The 7,308-nt window shown below is 36.9% G+C and overlaps 1 pseudogene; it reads left to right on the top strand.

The window, feature by feature from the left end:
- Positions 1-2,647: 2,647 nt before the first annotated feature.
- On the top strand, positions 2,648-4,633 carry LOC112915873 (chromobox protein homolog 1 pseudogene; annotated as a pseudogene).
- Positions 4,634-7,308: the final 2,675 nt, after the last annotated feature.

Raw genomic sequence — 7,308 nt, 5'->3', positions numbered from 1 at the left:
GGATCCCTGGGTGGCTCAGTGGTTTAGCGCCTGCCTTTGGCCCAGGGCGTGATCCTGGAGTCCTGGGATCAAGTCCCACGTCGGGCTCCCCACCTGGGGCCTGCTTCTCCCTCTGCCTGTGTCTCTGCCTCTCTCTCTGTGTGTCTCTCACGAATAAATAAATAAAATCTTTAAAAAATATATTGCTCATGTGTCTTTGAAATGTTATTATGGCTACAACTTAGAGTTCCATTTTGTGAATGTTTCCATATGACACCCTGAAGATGGGATGTCATGGCACTTATTTGGGATGCTTTTAGTTGCAAAGAATAGAAACATCTCCTCAAAATATCTTAAAATAGGTGTATTTATTTACTAATTTATTTTTCTCAATCAAGAAGTCTGGAGTTAGGCAGCTCTAGGATGGGTTCAAAGGCTCAACAATTCAAAACAGCATGAATTACCACACAATGTTCTACTCTTTCTGATGGCCCAAGGATCACTTTTGCTGTTTTATGTTTCCTGTCTTTGACCAGTCTCTAAGAGGCTGTCAAAATATGCCTCATTTCCTCATCTCTTCTTTTTTGAATTAGGATAAAAGACCTCTATGAAAGTCCCAGTAGGAAATTAGTCACTGCCAAAGAAGGACAGAATTACCCATTCTGAACATCCTGAATACAGAATCTGAGTTGGGGTAAAAGGAGCAAAGGGCCCACAATACTTAAACAAATGGCTCTGCCGAGTCTAAATTAAAAAAAAAAATAAAATAAAAATAAATCTTTGATTTTGTTAATAAGGAAGAGGTTGAACAAAATAACTATTGAGTGGGCAAACAATGATATCTGTCACTTTTTATTCCTCAATGTATTTGAACTGTTAAGTTTTTCATTCAATTGCAAAGACAAATCTGTGAACTAAATTAGCATAAATGAACATGGCTCCAAAGAAACTATTACTAATTGGATTCTAAAACTGACTATTACTAAAGTTGACTTGGAAATAACAATTCAACGAACTATGAAATTGTATCTTTTTGTATCTATACTGTTTCCAAGCGTCCCTTAAAGAGTCTCTTAACTTTAAGTATAATCTTTCAGTATCTTTCCTTTATAGACAAATCTGGAATCACGTATAATCTTTAAATTTCTATGTGATTTTTATTGTAAGTGATTAGGGCTTTAACCTTGTTACTAGTCTTACAGAGGTTTTTCAGAGTAAGTAGTAAAAACCTCTAAGTTTGTATTTGAATCATTATTATTAATTGTTTTAGGAGCACTTCAAGAATTTTGGGTAAACTATAAATTATCTCCATGGATAATACTGTATATTTACAAATTATCCATAAAATTTCTAAAGTAAACACTCTTCATAAAATTCATTTAAGTAACCCATAAATCTGTGGACCACAGGTTAATATTTAAATTAACATTTTAAAAAATAATCTATTTCTTAGTCAATTCATTCAGCTAATTTTGAGTAGCTGGATCCCCTTATGATATAGTTGTATCCCAAATCACATGTTGAATTCTTTTACGGGTAAGGCAGTCACTTCCTAAGACCTGCCCCATACAATCTCAGACCAAGATAATTTTTCATTAACAGAACACTACTGTTTAAATAATTGATTTTTTTTTTTTTGCAAAAGCTTGAAAGGATGCAATTTTTTTATAAATCAGTTTCATTTATAATGTGGCCTAATGTCAATGCCCTACTGAAGTTACTTGACCTTTACTTTGAGCAAGAATAAGTAATTCACCTCATAAATTTTCATTAAAAAATGTCTTCCTCACATCTAGTATTTAAATCATGACCCCTAACATAACAAGAAGTATGATCCATATAATTTTGAGTATTCAATAATAAATTTATATTCTCTCCTAAATCAAAGTCTTAATTTAGACATATGTTACTTAAAAAGAGTCTTAAGGAATTATTAGAAACTGGTTAATATCCGGCTACGAGAACACAAAATACCTGGAACTCATCTTATTGTCCAAATATATATACCTAAACTGAAATAGGGTTTATTGATATCCTTAGTCTTTATAGGAAAATGACACAGAAAATGTTAGATTTTGAATAGTGATTTTATATTCTTGACAAAATATAGTCCCAGAGAAATGTGCCTTGCAGAAAAATATTTGTGTAGTTCTAGAAAAAATATTCATCTTTATCTCTACACTCTTGTTTATATATTTTTATAACACAAAAAAATGGAATGAAAATTTTACTTATTCCTTTTTATTATGAGAAAAACTCCAGCCTCATGATGTCCTCACCTATTATAATCATCCCATCTCAAATGTCTAATAATGACTATTCTAGAGGTTTTTCTTACTCTATTTTATCTCTTATATATCATCTTTACATTTAGAAGTCCTTCAGAACCTTCTGAAAATGGGCAACACATGTATATTTTTTAAGCAATTTTTTAAGCAATTTAAGAAACTTTTTGTCTTCTGCAGAATTCAAAACAACATGCAGTATGTCCAAAGTTTTCTAAGTCACTCTTTGTGTGTGTACAAACATATGAGATGTTTAAGTACCGTGTGTTTGTATGTGCATGTTCATATATATTAGTGCTGGGCAGGGAGGAAGACTACAAAAATAATAAAGAAAAGGAAATATAGGCCACTCCCCCGGCCGGCCCGACGCGACGTGCCATTAGCGCGGCACCGATTCCTCTCCGGCTCTTGGGCGCTGCTCTGAGCAGCATCACCCTTTAGACCAGAAAGCTGGCGGGCACTATGGGGAAGAAACAAAACAAGAAGAAAGTGGAGGAGGTGCTAGAAGAGGAGGAAGAGGAATATGTGGTGGAAAAAGTTCTTGACCGTCGAGTGGTAAAGGGCAAAGTGGAGTGCCTCCTAAAGTGGAAGGGGTTCTCAGATGAGGATAACACGTGGGAGCCAGAAGAGAACCTGGATTGCCCTGATCTCATTGCCGAGTTTCTACAGTCACAGAAAACAGCACATGAGACAGATAAATCAGAGGGAGGCAAACGCAAAGCTGACTCTGATTCTGAAGGTAAGGGAGAAGAGAACAAACCAAAGAAGAAGAAAGAAGAGTCAGAAAAGCCACGAGGCTTTGCCCGGGGTTTGGAACCAGAGCGGATTATTGGAGCTACAGACTCCAGTGGAGAACTCATGTTCCTGATGAAATGGAAAAATTCTGATGAGGCTGACCTAGTCCCTGCCAAGGAAGCCAATGTCAAGTGCCCACAAGTGGTCATATCCTTCTATGAGGAAAGGCTGACGTGGCATTCTTACCCCTCGGAGGATGATGACAAAAAAGATGACAAGAATTAACTGTCCTGAGTACCTGCCCCTGTCACATCTGACTGTGGGTTTCAAGTGGGGAGGGAAGGAGTTCTACTTGTCTTGACACCGTAGAGGTGGCTTGAGAAGATGTCCTTTGAAGAGCCAGTATCGTTTCTGTGCCCTACAGCAGCCCAAGTGCTTTAAAGCCTTTCCATGCTGTGTAGTTTGCACACCCATCCCAGTGGAGGGGAAGGAAGAGAAGTATTGCAAGGCCACCCATTCTGTACTTTGCTGAGAAAGGCAAAGGGCCTTCCATGAAGGACAGAACTTGCAGAATGGGTGTGTGGGAGAGCAAAAGATACTGTAGATCTTCAAAGTGCATCTCCACAACCCACAGCCTTCTTCCCAATAGTGTTAACTCTGCATTTTTACAGCGTAGCATGTGTGTAGTTTTTGGCTATTACTGGTGTATCATTTGGGGGTGGGAGGGTTGGGGGTGGGAAGGAACGGAGATGGGTAGGATCATTTTTGTTAAAATTTGGGGCCTGATTGGGAAAATGGTGAAACAATGGAAAGAACAAACTTGTGGTGATTTGGTTCTGTGTCCAGAATATTTTATCTTTTCAAAAAATGTCATCGGCAACCTAAATGAGGACTGTGAGAGACTGTTTAAAAGCTGTGAATGCCTGAAACTTAAAGCCAAGGTGTTCCCTGCATGAGCTTAATGCTATTCCCAACAAAGGACTAAGCCAGTTAATAAGTTACCAAAGCTGCCATTTTGGGGATGGAAACTGGTTGAAGAGGGAAAGTCTTATTGGAGCGTATACATAGGCAGATTGTTCTGTCATAGAGGTGCTAATTCTTGAAATTGGTAAGAAGACCCTTTCTTTTCCAACTATGAAGTTTTAAACATCAGCTTATCCATCCAAGCCACTGGCTGAGGTATTTGGGGAGGAGAAGAGGGTGGTATAGAAGGTGGGAGAGTAGAGAAAGACAAGGGCCCATGCTCTTAGGGTGGAAAACTCTTGGAGCCTGTTATTTGAACTTTGAACCCTGAAATCATTGGTGGCAGGGTTCAATCACTGACAGCACAAGTTCATTGAATCCCTTCAAGAGTTGAATGACTTCAAAAGCCCTGGTCTCAGGAGAAGATTAAACTTTCATACTGGGGCAGTGGTTCACTTTAAAACACAAAACAAAACAAAACAATTTTTTAATCCTAAGAACTAATACCCAAAATGCTGTCTTGAATCATGAGATCCATCAGTTCTTGACATCGTCTAGACCTGCATTCTAGAACTCCATTGTAAAATCTTTTTAGGCATGTGTTAGGTTTCTGTGAAAACTTTGTTTAAATGTAAACTTCATACCACATTTGTCAGTTTTGTCTTAATAAAGCTATAGATTTATAAAAAAAAAAAAAAAAGAAAAGGAAATATAATGAACAAATATTTATTGCTTAGTATGTGTCAGGTACTATCCAGGCATTTTATATACATTATTTCATTTAGTCTTTGCAGCAATGTTATGAAGCATTGTTGCAAAGCAACACTTTTCTCATTTTACAAATGAGATAACAAATTAGATTTTATATATAATATGTACATATAAAAATACATACATATAAGAATTTTATAAAAGAAAATAAATAACAGAGTGCCTGTGTGGCTCAGTTGGTTAAGTGTCTGTCTTCAGCTCAGGTCATGATCCCAGGGTCCTGGGATGGAACCCCACATAGAGTTCCACATCAGACTCCTGGCTCAGAAGGAATTCTGCTGTCCCTTTCTCTCTGCTCCCCACCCCCTTCTCATGCTTGCGTGCTCTCTCTCTCTTGAATAAGTAAATAAAATCTTTAAAAAAAAAGAATAAATCTCTAATATATCAATAAAATCTTAATAAAAACTTAAAAAATATTTTATTTATTTATTCATGGGACACACAGAGAAAGAGAAGCAGAGACATAGATAGAGGGAGAAGCGGGCTCCTCAGAGGGAGCCCAATGAGAGACTCGATCCCGGGATCATGCCCTGAGCTGAAGGCAGATGTTCAATGACTGGGCTACCCAGCATCCCAATAAAATCTTTTTTAAAAGTACTTATATCAATTCTGCCCAAAATATTTATATGATACGCTAAATTTAGTTGCCCAGGTCACTCTCCACAGCCTACTGGCCTTTCCATTTTGTGTTTTATCTGTTCCATGTTCGTCTCTAAGATGTTGATATAACTCAATTGTGTTATTAACAGAGTTCAAGCATCCATCATTGATAATAGGTACACTGTGAAAGGTGTGGATAGACGTATTACCTGAAAAAAATTAAAATGTGAAAAATGAAGAATAATTGTAAATCTAATCATAGGGATATAATCATGTCATTACCATGACATTCAATAAGGAAGAAGTCAAGGCAAGCTGTTTGGGTATGAAAAACAATGAATCAGATCAAAAGTTATTATAACGTTTACGCAGAAAGTCATTATAAAGGGATATTTAATCCTCAAGGATGAATTTATATATAAATAAAATTCTATTTTATCAAATAGTCTTCTGAAAATACCTGAAAGACAAAGTTCAGCATCAAGTCATGAATTTTGGCAAACTAACACAGGAAGCCATCATTCCTCTTACTCTTATGGTTCATTAATGAATATTCTTCCTAATTTAAGAAAATAACTAACCATGTATATTACCTTTATTTTACAGTCATATTACCAGCCAAAGATTTCTGAGATATTGGGAATATTGATTGTGCTAAAATTTTCTTGAAAATTCTGAATATGGGATGCCTGGGTGGTTCAGTTGGTTAAGCATCTGCTTTGGCTCAGGTCATGATCCCAAGGTCCTGAAATTGAGCTCCACATCGGGCTCTCTGCTCAATGGGGGCCCTACTACTCCCTCCTGCTTGTGCTCGCCCTTGCTATTTCTCTCTTTCTCAAAAAATAAAATCTAAAAAAAAAGGGGGGGGGGGGTAAAAAGGAAATTCTGAATATATCAGCTTTGTCATTCTTTCAGGGGCTTCTGTTTTCATACCTTTTTCCAGAATTTAAGCAGAAGAATTTGAATAGAGGCAAAAATTTTACTACCAAATTTAAAAATAAAATGCTTAATGGAATCCTTGAACATTTCACAAATTATTAAATATTTATATCAAAAATAAGCACAAGTGATTTTAATTTTGAGACTGATTCTTTACAACATACAGAAAAAGGTCTGATCTATTACAATCTCTTTTTTTAAAAAAAGATTTTATTATTTTTTCGTGACAGACACACACAGGGAGAGAGAGAGAGAGAGGCAGGCTCCATGCAGGGAGCCTGATGTGGGACTCGATCCTGGGTCCCTGGAATCACACCCCAAGCTGAAGGTGGCACTAAACCCCTGGGCCACCAGGGCTGTCCTATAATCTCTTTCACGTATAAAAATATATCTTTATTGTCTACCTAATCATGTGACATCTGAGCAACTACTTGGTGATTGACTCAATTAAATACACAGAACGGAAATAAAATTGGACCTAATCCAGCTTTGAAGGGCTTAAAATCAGGTGGAGTAGATAGACATTAAAATTAGATATGATATATGTACCCACCATGCTAGAAGGACATGCAAGAAAGACATTTAACTGTGTCTGGAGACTTGAAATTATCTTTCCCAAAAGAATGAATAAAGTAAATTTCTCTATATCAAATGTCTCTCTGGTTGTTGCTTGTAAAAAACTGCCAAATAAGTCGAATTGTCACCTCTAATATTTAATACATTAATAGAGGTCCTTTAGTTGTGAAACCAATTTTGTCCAACTTACTTAGAAAAAAATTGTGGGTGAAAAATAGAATAGGAGAAAATTAGGGGCACCTGGGTGGCTCAGTCCATTAAGCATCTGCATTCAGTTCAGGTCATGATCCCAGGGTCCTGGGGTTGAACCCTGCATAGGGCTCCCTGCTCACCAGGAAGCTGCTTCTCCCCCACCACCACCCCCACTCATACTCTCTATCTCAAATAAATAAATAACATATTTTTAAAAATAAGAAAAAAATTAGAATCAGAGTCAAGTTGAACATTCACATGATGAGAG

Source organism: Vulpes vulpes, chromosome 7 (genome assembly GCF_048418805.1).
Source record: "Vulpes vulpes isolate BD-2025 chromosome 7, VulVul3, whole genome shotgun sequence".
Classification (NCBI taxonomy): domain Eukaryota; kingdom Metazoa; phylum Chordata; class Mammalia; order Carnivora; family Canidae; genus Vulpes; species Vulpes vulpes.
The sequence above is the reverse complement of the archived record's forward strand: the minus strand, read 5'-3'. Positions and strand labels throughout refer to the sequence as shown.